This window comes from Pan paniscus, chromosome 17 (assembly GCF_029289425.2).
Source record: "Pan paniscus chromosome 17, NHGRI_mPanPan1-v2.0_pri, whole genome shotgun sequence".
NCBI lineage: Eukaryota > Metazoa > Chordata > Mammalia > Primates > Hominidae > Pan > Pan paniscus.
Genome location: NC_073266.2, coordinates 76,916,071 through 76,930,250, shown reverse-complemented (window position 1 = coordinate 76,930,250; position 14,180 = coordinate 76,916,071). Strand labels below are relative to the sequence as shown.

Below are 14,180 nucleotides of genomic sequence, written 5' to 3'. Positions count from 1 at the left end.
CAGATGCTCTGGCCCCAGACCACTGTTCTGCAGATTAAGTGATGGGCTCAAAACCATCCAGGTCATGGAGAGTGGCCGAGTCTGCAGCAGATTCTAGGTCTTTGACCTACCAAGCCAGTGCTCTTTTTCTTTTTTTCTTTCTTTTTTTTTTTAAAAAAACAGACCTGGGCTGGAGTACAGTGGCACAATCTTGTCTCACTGCAACCTCCACCTCCAGGGTTCAAGTGATTCTCCTGCCTCAGCCTCCTGAGTAGCTGGGATTACAGGCACCTGCCACCCAGCTAATTTTTATATTTTTAGTAGAGATAGGGTTTCACCATGTGGGCCAGGCTGGTCTCGAACTCCTGACCTCAAGTGATCCTCCCGCCTCGGCCTCCCAAAGTGCTGAGATTATAGACGTGAGCCATGTGCCAGGCCTGTTTTTCCTAATAGCACACAGACTCACAGGATGAAGAACTTGCCAGCCTCCTCCTCTGAAGTTTCTGAGTATGTTAGATTAGTACAGGAGACCCCATTGTATAGATTCATATATATATATATATATATATACACACACACACACACACACACACACATTTACACACATATATGGACACCTAGACATACACGTCAACCCCAAGTTCAACCTGATTCACTCAGTCACTCCTGCACTCATGCATTTAGCATCCAGGAAATCTTGGGATGCCCACAAAGTACTAAGTCCTGAGCTGATTGCCAGGGATACGAAGGTCAGCAAAACCTGACACAGCCTGTCCCTGTGGAGCTTATTGTCCAGTGCATGGGACAGACATTGCATAAAGATTTTCACAAGGATTGTGTTGATTCCTGATGCTATGTTCAATGTTGTGGAGAAGCACCGAGTAGACGAATACGGTCCTATTTACCGAAGACTCCAGGTGACACTAAGGCAGGTGCTTTGAAAACCCTGAGCTACAATCAGCAGGCAGCAGAACCTCCCCTCCAGCTGCTATGAAAGCAGCTTCTAATGAGTTAATGAGCAGCCTGAGGATGGAGGGCGACAGGGAAGGTGGGGGGAGGCGGAGGGGACACAGTAATCTGCAGAGCATTAGCAGATGCTTCAGCAGGAGGCTGGGGAAGCTATTTGCCAGTTGGCTGCAGCTTCTGAAAGAGCAGGCAGAAGGGTCAATCAATGTGGCCTTCATCAGTTCAGTGACCATATTTTTAAATAATAATAATATTTAAAAAGGACATGTAATCTAACAGTTTTTTTGTTTTACAAATTAATTTGATAAAATAACTTGCACAAACACAAAAATTAAATTGAACTTAGTTATACAATTATTCAATTGGCTCTATTGAAAAAAAAAAAACTTTTATATGAGGTCTGGGGCACATAGGAGCCAGAAACAAAGATCTCAGCATTTTAGCCCGACAGGGGGATTGGAAGACTATAGAGCCACACCTCTTAATTTAATAAGGAAGAAAGGAAGATCCAGAAAGATATGTGACTTTGTTATAGGTCATGCCAATGGCAAGATTAGAGAATAGGGCTCCTGGTTGATAATTCGGTGCACTTTTTTTTTTTTTTAATAGAGGCAGGCTCTCGCTCTGTTACCTAGGCTGGAGTACAGTGGTGTAATCATAGCTCACTGCAGCCTCAAACATCTGGGCCCAAGCAATCCTCCCACCTCAGCCTCCCAAGTAGCTAGAACTACAAGTGCACACCACCATGCCAAGCTAAGTTTTAAATTTTTTGTAGAGATGGGGTCTAGCTATGTTGCCCAGGCTGGTTGCTCAGTGCACTCTTGAGTGCAGCATGCCACATACTTTGATCCATGTACTGGTCAGCCGCACGCTTACGATACACCCAATTAAATACACGAAAAGCTCCTGCATATTGTTACTAATAAAAGAAATGCAATTTAATACTCAATAATATACCAATCTTCACCCAACTTGGAGAAGTTCAAAAAAGCAAGAAAACTGGCAAGATTACTGGGATTGCATTAACAGGACTCAGGAGGCAACTTGAAGAGGCTTCTACTAGAATGGTTTTGGCATTATCAAGGATAATAATTGGCACGGACTGAAATACATCAAATATGCTAAAAATCCATGAGTTCAAAATGACGTCAAACAAACAGAAAAACAATGACAGCCAACAACAAGAAAAATAATGTTATTTTAGGAGGATGCCTGAGAACCAACTCTGTAGTTTAAAACTAGTTTGTTTTTTTTTTAAGTAAAAGCATTTTCCTGCTTATACTGTACATCAAAGTTAATAAAAATAGTTGATGAGAGGAAATTACTTTTTCTAGAAGCATCCCACTAATAAATGAAGAGGACATGATGGAATTAGAATGTCACCATTTTATCAAACTTAATGAAATAACGAATCTAGGAAATGATGGTCAGTACCTGCTCATAACCAGGCACGATGCGCCTCCTAATGGAAGTTCACATTGCCCTCTGCCTATGAACTATTCTTGCCAAAAATTCCAACTGGGTTGGCCAGCGCTTCTGATGGCTCAGCATTCTCACAAACATGGCCTTTATCCAGGCCTCTGAGGTTCTCACTTGCTGTTTTGCAATAAACTCCTAACTGATCCTTCAGCATCTCATAGCCCTCCAGCCTCCTCACGTCAAATCACCAGAGTGATCCATGTAAAATGTGTGTCTGTCTGCAGCTCCCAGCTGCTCTAACTGGTCAGGCCCTGCTGTGGGTTGAATTGTGCCCTCCCCAAGAGACACGTTCAAGTCCTAAGCCCTGGTACCTATGAATGTGACCTCATTTGGAATAGGGTCTTTGCAGATATAATCAAGTTAACATGAGCTCATAATGGATTAGGGTGGACCTTAATCAGTGAGTGGTGTCCTTATAAAAAGGAAATTTAGACACAGAAACACAGAAGGAAGATGGCCACGTGCAGACGAAGGCAGACATTGGAGTGATGCAACCACAAGCAAGGAAATGATAGAGATTGCTAGCAAGCACCAGAAGTGAGGGGAGCTACCTTTCTAGCTTATCTGCAGAGGATCCGTCCCTCATACCCTATGTCAGCTCCACCGAGTCAATCACAGTTCCTCAAGGGAGCCAGGCTCTTACGTCTTTCTGACCTTTGTACAAATTGCTCCCTTCGCCAATAATCACTGTCATCCTCTCTGCTACTCAGATGCCCCCTGGTCTTTGAAATCTCAGCTTTCCCACTGGACAGAATTAAAGTTTTTATGGGACCCCAAAGAACTTGTGCCCACCTCTTCCTTTATGTTTTCCAAGCAGCATTTTAGTAGATTCCCACACCAGACATGAGCTCTGCCACAACAGGGAGAACATCTGATTCTTTCCACAATCCCAATGCCCAGCAGAGTAATAATAATCTTAATATGAATTAATGTTAATAATAATATTAAGCAGCTAATGGAATTGTGTGATTCCTAAGTTCCAAGTACTGTTCTAAGCCTTTTGCATGTATTGACTCAGTTAATTCGCATAATTCTGAATCATTATTCCCACCTTATAGATGAGAAAACAGAGGCGCAAAAGGTTAAGTGACTTGCCCAGCATCACTCACAGTAAATGTTGGAGGTGTGATTCGAAGCCACTCTAGATTCAGAGGTCATGCTTTTTTTTTTTTTCTTTTTTTTGAGACGCAGTCTCGCTCTGTTGCCCAGGCTGGAGTGCAGTGGCGCAATCTCGGCTCACTGCCAGCTCCGCCTCCCAGGTTCATGCCATTCTCCTGCCTCAGCCTCCCGAGTAGCTGAGACCACAGGCGCCCGCCACCACGGCCGGCTAATTTTTTGTATTTTTAGTAGAGACGGGGTTTCACCGTGTTAATCCAGGATGGTCTCGATCTCCTGACCTTATGATCCACCCGCCTCGGCCTCCCAAAGTGCTGGGATTACAGGCGTGAGCCACCGCGCCCGGCAGGTCATGCTTTTGACCACTGCTCTACGGCCTCTCCAGAGGTGAGTAGTGTAGGTGACCAGAAGATTGGATGGGGATAGGGAGTAGGAAGTAGGGGATGAACAAATGAATGAATATGCAATACCTTCTCTTCCTAAGTGTTAATATGTAAATCTAACCAATCCATGGTTCTTTGTTTTTCAGGTTACCAGGTGTAAACCCCAGAGTTGGAAGCACAATTTGAGAATGCAGGTAAGCGACGCTGAATGGAATGGCAAGGGAACCCAGTGGTTTCTGTGTGATCTGTGATTCACCCACGTATGAATCCAGTTACTGAAATTGACCTTTTGTCCACAGTGCTCTCTTCCGGATTCCAGTGGCCATGCTCCTGACTCCTCGATTTTTATCTCTTGCACCTTTTTTCACCTTCCTGCCCTTGACAACTGTTCAGTTCTTCTTTTCAAGCTTGCTGAACTGCATTCTACTTAATTTGGACCTAATTCAGCTTTGTTCATTTTCGTTTGAGTTTTCAACAAGATATTGACTAGGTCTATTAGCCTGGTGTTTTCTCAAAGCAATGTATGTGCATTTTAAAGTTTTTAGTATCCAGACCATTACTGAAGTGCTACAAAATTAAGACACCATTAGCAACCACCCACTAACCCCGCAATAGCTCTTGGAGAACTACCATTTGGTGTGTTTTTTGCCCTTGCTCTTTATAGTCTTGTTTTGAAAATTATGGTACAATACACATAACACAAAATTTACCATTAGTGACACTTAGTACATTGACAGTGTTGTGCAACCATCACCACTATCTAGTTTGGGGTTTTCATCACCTCTAAAGGAAACCCTGTACCCATTAGTCAGTCTCTCCATTCTCTCCTCCCCGCTGCCCTTGGCAACCACCATCTGCATTCTGTCTCTATGGATTTGCCTATTTTGAATATTGCATATACACGGAATCATGTAATATGTGGCCTAACATGTCTAGCTTCTTTCACTTAGCATGTTTTCAAGATTTATCCCTGTTGTAGCACGTATCAGTACTTCATTCCTTTTATGGCTGAATAATATCCCATTGTATGGATAGACCACATTTGTTTATCTTTTCATCAGTAAATGAACATTTGGGCTGTTTCTACCTTTCGTTTATTGTGTATAGTGCTGCTCTGAATATTTATGTACAAGTTTTTCTTTGAACATCTGTTTTCAATTCTTTTGGGTATATTCCCAGAAGTGGAAATGTTCTAAGTGAGTAACTATGTTTGCATTATTGAGGAACAGCCAAACTGGTTTCCACAGTGGCTGCTCCACTTTTTATTCCCACCAACAATGTGAAAAGGTTCCAGTTTCTCCACATCCTCACCAACACTTGTTATTTTCCTTCTCAAAAAAAGTATAACCATCCTAGTGGGTGTACCATGGAGTCTTTTTAAAGCATAGATATCATTCTTGAAGTGCTTCTTCAAGTTCACGTACGCATGCAGCATTCAGAGATTTTGTAAAAGTATAGATTCTGCTGCAGCCAGTCTGCAGTGGGATCTGAGATCTTCCCGGGGGTGGTGGTTCTGCTGGTCCACTAGATTTGTGGAGCAGCAGAGATCACATAGAAAGATGATAGCAGCCTTTGCTTGAAACCCTCTGGTCACTTCCCACTGCAGTTAGAATATACTTCAAACCCCTTTCCATGGTTAGCAGGTCCCTGTCAATCCTTCCAGCCTCCTCTGCCTCCATTCTCCCACTTCTGACCACACTCCCTTCATTCTGGGCTTCTCTTCTGCCATGTTTTTCCCGCCACTGGGACGTTACATTGTTGTCCCTCTGCCTGGGACTCTCTGCCCCCGATCTTCACTGAGCTGCCTCTTTATCCCTCAAGCTTCAGCTCCAATGTCTTCCCCACCAAAAGGCTTCCCAGAGCCCTCTACCTAAACCACCAAGGTTTCCTGCCTACCAGTCTATCTCACCTCTCTGGTTTTTGTTTATTTGCTTTTACAGCACTTACCAATATCACAATTTGAAATTTTATCTTTAAAAGCTTGTCCATAGTTTTATTGTCTATCTCTCCCCTCTGGCCCATAAAACACTACGACGCCAAGGCCTTGTTTTTCTCATTCATTGCTCTATCCCTAATGCGAAAACAGTGTTAGGTTCTGTTCATCTAGGTGCACAATAAATGCTTATTCAATGAATGAATGAGTTGATTACAGTTTTAGGACTTCCTCTTGCATGTCCCCATGGTTTTCAGATATGGCCATGTGTATCTAAAATGTCACCCAGAGAATACTATATTGTCAGAATTATAGACATGGAACACCTTCCCAAAGACTTCCAGACCATTGAAACAGCCGTCAGACAAACTGCCACAGTTTAACTCAGCCTACCAATTGGCTTCTTCATTGTCTGCTTCCACATCTACTTTTCCCACCAGGGTTTTTCTATCTGTTTATAATTACTCTGAGAAAGGAAAATATGATGTCCCTTCTCCCCGTGCTGGTTCTGTTTTCCTTTGAAAGCACACAGAACTGTGTGAACATCTCAGATGAGCATCATAGTTTTTCTCATAAGCCCATCTAATAAGCAGCAGATTTCCCTGACTTCTTGTGTCTTCATTATATAAGGAGGTATTTTCCATTTCCCTTGGTGGAGACTGTATCTCATTTTCACTTTTTACCTTTGGGCTTGAAAACTCTAAATTTCTTTGAGGCTTGTTTGGGACTCTGCCCTGCCTCTTGCTCATCTGTCTTATTTGGGTTTCAACTCACCAGAGCATTTTGAGCTTTATTCTATCAGATAGATTTCCTTTTGTCTTTTCCACTTTTTGTTGACGTTGGGTGTTTATTTCTTTATCATTAATATAGTTTCCTACATAATCATCCATAGATCCAAATAGGTCCCTTCAGCCTTTATACTTCTATTCCAGAGAATTTTAAGATGAGTCCCCTACAACTGTGAAAGCAGTCCTTTCCCCATTTAGTTTCAGATTTAAAGTGAATCATCTCTTTCCATTCCCTGTGGTCTAAATCTGATCAGTTTAGCATCACTTGCCTTCCTTACACCCTCACATCTGTCCTGATGGAAGAATTAGCTCAAAAGGGCACGCACCTCATCAGATGCTGAAAACACACCACACTGGTCTTATTTTCCTGGGTAAGAAATCATAGTCAGTCTTTGCCAAAATGTCTTTGCTTTTTATCCTTTTCTGCCTTAACCCAGAAGTTTAGTCCTCTCTGCTTTCACTTGCTTCTTGAGTTGGTGATTATGGGCAGCCATACATTGGCCTTGGTGATAAATCATTCCGGCTCCTCTTTCTTGTTGCTCGATATCCAGGAATGTACTGTACCAGATGAATGTCCAGCTGCTTAGACGTCACTCTTATTTATTGCACTTTCATGCTGGCTTCTCTGCATCCTTCAGTAGTCTATGAGCTCCTTCTGGCAGACACTGTATTTTATTGATCTTTATTTCTCCAGCAGCTAGCATAGTGCTCACCTCACAATAGATTCTTAGTAAATATTTAGAGACTGCTGAATGAATATCCCATGATCCCTTACCTTACAAGCCGAGAGACACAATACCCAGGTACACAAGACTCTTAATGAACATGGAAAGAGAACATACAGGTAAGTGTGCAGTGTGGTTCAGTAAGTGTTCAAAGACAGGAAATAAATAAGAGCTCATAGAGTTTTAGAAGGCTTTGTAGAGAATGTAAGACCTAAATTTGACCATTAGAAAAAAGAGAGCAGCATTGAGGAAGTGACGAGGTCGCTTACATTTTCCACTCTGTCCCTCTCAAGTTTTCTCATGGGAATGCCTTTGTTTTTCTTTTCCTCTTATCATAGCATCTCCGTCACTGGGTCACCTGCAGTCTTCTCTTCCACCTTTACCAACCTGGTCTAAAAATCCTCTTATAGTGCTTCTCTGTGCAACCCTATCTTATTTTTTAGCCCAGCATGGAGTATCAAGGGCTCTGATGGACAATACAAGTTTTGTCTCCTCTTCCGAAACTCCCTTGGGCCACTCTCACAGCCTAGTGTACTAACTGAGGCTGCCCCTCAGGAAAAACCAGGTTGTGGGGTAATTAGGTCATAGGAAACACTGAAACCAGAAGATTCAGCTGGAGACTAGGCTAAAATTCATAAATACAGATTGGCCTGGCTTGAACTCACAATAGGCTAATTTTAGATCTGTGGATTTGGTCTAGCAGAACAGTGACAATTATATCCTTTCTCTAAACGTTTTGCCTCCACTGGCTTTGGAAGCATTTCTTTTCTATCACTGAGTCATTCAATAGCAATATAATTGTTATGTCCATTTCCCTGGCTCTAACAGGTTTGGGAGCCAGTTACCTTTCCCAGTTCATTAACCGACTGGCCTTCGCATTAACAGCCCCTCCATCGGGGGTTGCCTTGGAGACAAAGCTTCCTGTGGGTAATCCAAGATTATCTAGCTCTTTGTCCTACATGTGACCCTTAATTACTTGCTAAATTAGAATGGTTTTCTGAAAATCACAAGCGGAGGTTAATATGTTCTTCCAGAGCTGGTCAAGCTAAGATGACACTGAATTCACAGGGAATTCAAGTTACATGATCCCTGAAGGCGTCTCTTTGAGTAAGAAGATGAACTCTCCCCCTGGGAGGCACTGCCCCCCCATAAAGCCCCTGTCACTCACTGTCCCTCCGCCTGCTTTTCTAGTTGTGGTTTAATCTTCTCAGGACAATTCACTATGTCAATATTGAGCAGATTCATTCTGGTGCAGGATCCTGTATCCATTTGTCTTTGATAACTAGTTGCTTTAAATTTGAGTACATATTTATATCATAATTGCAGGTTTTTACTCTTTATTTACACAATTACAAGGCTTCATGTACCCATGTGGGACAGGCAAGGGAACTGAAGAAGCTATTAAAATACAGAAAGTAAACACTTTGGGTAAAAGAGTTTGAGCACTAGAGTGTCCTTCCTAACATTTGATAGGCCTCAAAGGGAGATTAGTAGAAAGGGGGACTCTTAGAATGCCCTTAACGAGCTGCCTCTTCAAATGCTTTTTGGAAGTAAGTTCTATATAAGTAATGCAGATATTGAATGAGAATTTCATTAGCAATCATAAATGTAGCTTTACTTAAGATGTTTAGTTATCTAGACTATAATGAAGCTACTGAGTAGAGTTCCAGAAGTTAAAAAAGAAAAAAACAGCAACAACAAAAAAACACTGTCTTAAAATTTAAAATATTATGGATAGATCTCAACATTAAAGTATCAAACTAATAATGGTATGTAGCCTGGAATCTCACAGGGATCCTTCCAAAAAGTGTTTAGGAAACCAAACTGAATGAGCTTGTGTTAGAAATAAACATAATCGGTGATTTAACACCTCAAATCATTCACTCAGATTTCCGAAGGAGTCGGTGGCAGATTGCTACAAACCTATTCAATCCAGAGGCTTGACTGAGTACGTATAAAGCTTTGAGTGTTTGTGGTTATATTCAACTGTGTGCCACCTTTAGAAATATTTAAGCATCTGTGGTGTATAAGGTGTCATATAGCCCCCGTTTTGTTGAACTGTAGTCATCTAAGTAGAAATTAGCAGAGAAGTCCTATGAAAATCGCTTTATGACATTTGGTCACATCTATCATTACATATGTGTAGCACCAGAAAATTGACTCTGCCTGTAACATACTTAAATAAGCATCAGAGTACATTTCTTTTAGAGGAAATTTTGGTAAATCCTAGAGTGGTTACCGAGGAAAACTGAGATTGTCTTTGATATTGTTTTAAAGTAGTTTCATTCAGCATTTTCTGAAGTATGATTCTCAAGATAAAAGTCCTGCATGTTAATAAGTGTTACGCAAAAAGGATTCTGTGATTAAATAAACTAGGGGAAATGTTGTATTAAAACGAAGTTACTTTTTTAAAAATTTAATTAATTGTTACCACTGAAGAATTTCCAGGAGCTTTTAACACTTAAACGTGCACTATGAAAATTCAAGTCTCCTAAATGTATTTACTTACATAATTCTCGTTCTCATAGTACCCCATAGCATCTCCTGGAAGCAGCGAGTTCTAAGCAGCACACTCTGGGAAACACCTTTATATATATTTCTTAGCCTGCTTTGGCTAATAGGTGCAGATATAACCAATAAAAAATTGATGATTCAACATCCCAATATCACACCCTCAAAACCTAACTTCAAAAAGATTGTTGAACTCCTTCTTCAATTATTATTATTATTTTTTTTTAGACGAATCTCACTCTGTCACCCAGGCTGGAGTGCAGTGGCGCTATCCCAGCTCACTGCAACCTCCGCCTCCCGGGTTCAAGCAATTCTTTGCCTCAGCCTCCCAAGTGACTGGGATTACAGGCACCTGCCACCATGCCCGACTAATTTTTTTGTATTTTTAGTAGAGATGGGGTTTCACCATCTTGACCAGGCTGGTCTTGAACTCCTGACCTTGTGATCCACCCACCTTGGCCTCCCAAAGTACTGGGATTACAGGCGTGAGCCACCGCGACTGGCCTGTTCAATTCTTTTGATAGTTTATGTCTTTCTGTTAATTCAGTGATTTCTACTAACTCCCACCTATAGGAGATTGTATAATTACTCCAAATATTTGCTGCCCCTCCCTGTGATTGGATTATATGTCCCTGCCCCATTGCTATCATGTGACCTCTTTGGGCCAACAGACTGTGAATAAAAATGACATGTGCTGCCTCTGAGCAGAAGCTCAGCAGTCATGGTGCGGCTCTGCCATGTTCTTTCTTCCGCCTGAGCAGCCCTTCCACTTCATCTGGCTGCTTCTTTACTTGTGTCCCAGAAGGAAGATGTGGAACAAAGCCTCACTGGCTTGCAATCAACATGTCACATGTATGAGAAGCATAGCCTTGTGCTCGTAAGCCACCACTTCCTGTTCCCCATTCAGCTCCTTCCCAGGAACAAGGGAGATAGTGATGCTGCTTCCAAGGAATAGATGATGCTTTTCCTGCCTCATTACCTTTACTCATGCTGTTCCCCTGGCTGGAAGCCCCCTCCTGACCCTGGCTGTCTTTAAAACTCGCCCTCATCTTTTTAAAGCTCAACTGAAATATCACCTCTATGATAAAAACATTTTTGATCGCCACCCCTGCCAAGGTAGCATTGATCATTCTCTCCCTTTTTATGCCCTCACTGTACCCTGTACCAATTTCCAAATTTCCGGGTGCAAAGCTTCACCTGGGAGCTTGTTGATGAGATTCCTGCACACCTTGTCCTACTTCAGTATGGTTCAGTGGGGTGTGGGGTTAGGGACTAGGAACCTGGGTTTTAAGTAAGCAATCCCATGTGATCTGATCAGTCTGTTCCAAGGACACTACCTTGAGAAGCACTGTCACTGGAACACCAACAGCACCTTTGGCACGCTTTGGTTTGCATACCTGTCTACATCTACTAGACTGTGTCCTCCAAGCAGAAACCAAGTCTTGTGCAGCCAAAGCTCCTAGATTGGCTCATGGTAAAGGCTCAGTAAAAGTTAAGTGAAATACACACCACAATTTGTCAAATTGAAAACTTTCATACTATCAAGGATCAACAGAAAGATAATTGCTCCTTTGTAAGCAGAACACACTAAAATAAAGCACAACGTAATGCCACCCCTAGGAATCAGGCATATTTTTTCCATATATAAATAGACTATCATTGTCAACAAGCTCTTCTGTTTTTCACTTTTCCCTAGAGAAGCACAGTCTATGAGCTCCCTTAGTAACCCATTCCAATATTTTGCCACCATTTTTTTAAATAGGCAATGCTTTCTTTACCTGAACTTAATTCTGAAGTTTTAAACTACGTATCTCATTCAGGACTTAAGCAGCAAAGATAAGGAATGATTTTCATAACAGAGAATGTTTCTGTAAGGAATCAGTTTTAATTTTGAAAGGACTACACTGAGACGGTGTCATTGTAGTGGCTGTTTATAGTTACCTCCCTGCAGAGTGAGGCCAGGCCACAAAGGGTGTGCTGGTTAGAGATGGGTGAGCATGAACAATTGGACTTTGCTGATGTTGCTTTCACTACCAGTCCAACAAACAGGTTTTACCAAGAATACAAGACATAAGAACTCAAATGAATGACTACAGCTTCCCAGTTCTCCCTAAGCTCCTCATGCATATATACATGAAGATCAGCAATCTGTGCAACCATTTGGGAACAAAGATGGCACTAGCCAGAGAGTCTCACTAGGACAGAGAGTCCCAAGAGCTTCAGGTGAGGGAGGGACTACTCCAGCTCTCAAGGATTTACATACCAACATAGAAAACATGTCCTGCTATATAAAGTTACCTGCTTTCCTGTTCTATTTCTCAAGGTATTATTGGGCCTAAGGCAGGCCTATCTCATCCTCCTTCCCAACAGTCCTCCAGTTTGTGTTTGGAGATCCGTGAAGTTAAGAAAGGCTATCGTTAACCTTGTACAAAAGGAGGAGCAAGTGACCTTGGCCAAGTCAGTCATCACATTCTATTCCCCTGCCTTCGTGATTATTTCAGGGAAAGACACATGATCTAAGCAGTCCATGAAGAGTGAACTTCAGAACATTTTAGGGAGTGATAAGTCAATCTGCTCTTTCTTCGTTAGATGTTGCGATGTAGAGATGCGAAGTCTGGAAGTGCTACAGTCATTTTGCTATCATCAGAGTGTGCCTGGAGATGAAGCTGACACATGGAGGAAAGCAGAGGCTGAAACTCTGATCCAACTGTACCTGACGCTGAGCCCACCTCAAGTCTTTTTTACTTATATGAGCCAATACCCTTTATTGCTAAAGCCAATTTGATTTGGGTTCTCTATATTGCCACTACAATCACCCAAATTGGTATAGGTCTTAATCCCAACAAGTGGAACTTTGTCTAAAACAGGATGCTGTCAGATCAGGTAAACTCCTCAAAGTATGAAATGTTACATAGGAGATCTGGCAAGATGGCTGAATAGGAACAGCTCTGGTCTGCAGCTCCTAGTAAGACCAATGCAGAAGGCGGGTGATTTCTGCATTTCCAACTGAGTGGTGCCTGGAACCCCAGCAAGACAGAACCGTTCACTTTCCTGGAAAGGGGGCTGAAGCCAGGGAGCCAAGTGGTCTTGCTCAGTGGTTCCCACTCCCATGGAGCCCAGCAAGCTATGAACCACTGGATTGAAATTCTCGTTGCCAGCACAGCAGTCTGAAGACAACCTGAGATGCTCAAGCTTGGTGGGTGGAGGGGTGGCCGCCATTACTGAGGCAGGAGTAGGAGGTTTTCCCCTGACATTGCTAAGGAGGCTGGGAAGTTCGCACTGGGCAGAACTCACCACAGCGTGGCAAAGCAGCTGCGGCCAGACTGCCTTTCTAGATTCTTCTTCACTGGGCAGGGCATCTCTGAAAGAAAGGCAATAGCCCCATTCAGGGTCTTGAAGATAAAACTCCCATCTCCCTGGGACAGAGCACCTGGGGGAAGGGGTGGTTGTGGGCACAGCTTCAGCTGACATAAACTTTCCTGCCTGCCAGCTCTGAAGAAAGCAGAGGATCTTGACAAGGAGGATTCTCTTAGCACAATGCTAGAGCTCTGCTAAGGGACAGACTGCCTCCTTAAGTGGGTCCCTGACCCCCGTGCCTCCTGACTGGGAGAGACCTCCCAGCAGGGGTCGACAGACACCTCATACATGAGAGCTCCTGCTGGCATCAGGCTGGTGCCCCTCCGGGATGAAGCTTCCAAAGGAAGGAGCAGGCAGCAATCTTTGCTGTTCTGCAGCCTCTGCTGGTGATACCCGGGCAAACAGGGTCTGGATTGGACCTCCAGCAAACTGCAGCAGACCTGCAGAAGAGGGGTCTGACTGTTAGAAGAAAAATTAACAAACAGAAAGCAATAACATCAACATTAACAAAAAGGACCCCCACACAAAAACCCATTCAAGGGTCATCAGCCTCAGAGATCAAAGGTAGATAAATCCACTAAGATGAGGAAAAAACACTGAATATCATCATCTTGAGGATAAATCCACTAAGGTGAGTGCAAAAATTCTGAAAATTCCCAAAACCAGAATGCCTCTTCTCCTCCAAATGATGGCAACTCCTCTCCAGCAAGGGCACAAAACTGGATGGAGAATGAGTTTGACGAACTGACAGAAATAGGCTTCAGAAGGTACGTAACAACAAACTCCTCTAAGCTAAAGGAGCATGTTCTAACCCAAAGCAAGAAGCTAAGAACCTTGAAAAAAGGTTACAGGAACTGCTAACTAGAATAACCAGTTTAGAGAAGAACATAAATGACCTAATGGTGCTAACTAGAATAACCAGTTTAGAGAAGAACATAAATGA

The 14,180-nt window shown here is 42.7% G+C and overlaps 1 protein-coding gene across 1 annotated transcript in view; it reads left to right on the top strand.

Annotated features, from left to right (window-relative positions):
• Positions 1–4,379, top strand: part of CCBE1 (collagen and calcium binding EGF domains 1) — a 311,854-nt gene extending 307,475 nt beyond the window's left edge. The window contains exon 17 of the transcript XR_010110159.1: positions 4,070–4,379. The gene's annotated coding sequence lies outside the window, so the exon portion shown is untranslated. The remainder of the gene's footprint in view (positions 1–4,069) is intronic.
• The last annotated feature ends 9,801 nt before the right edge of the window (positions 4,380–14,180 follow it).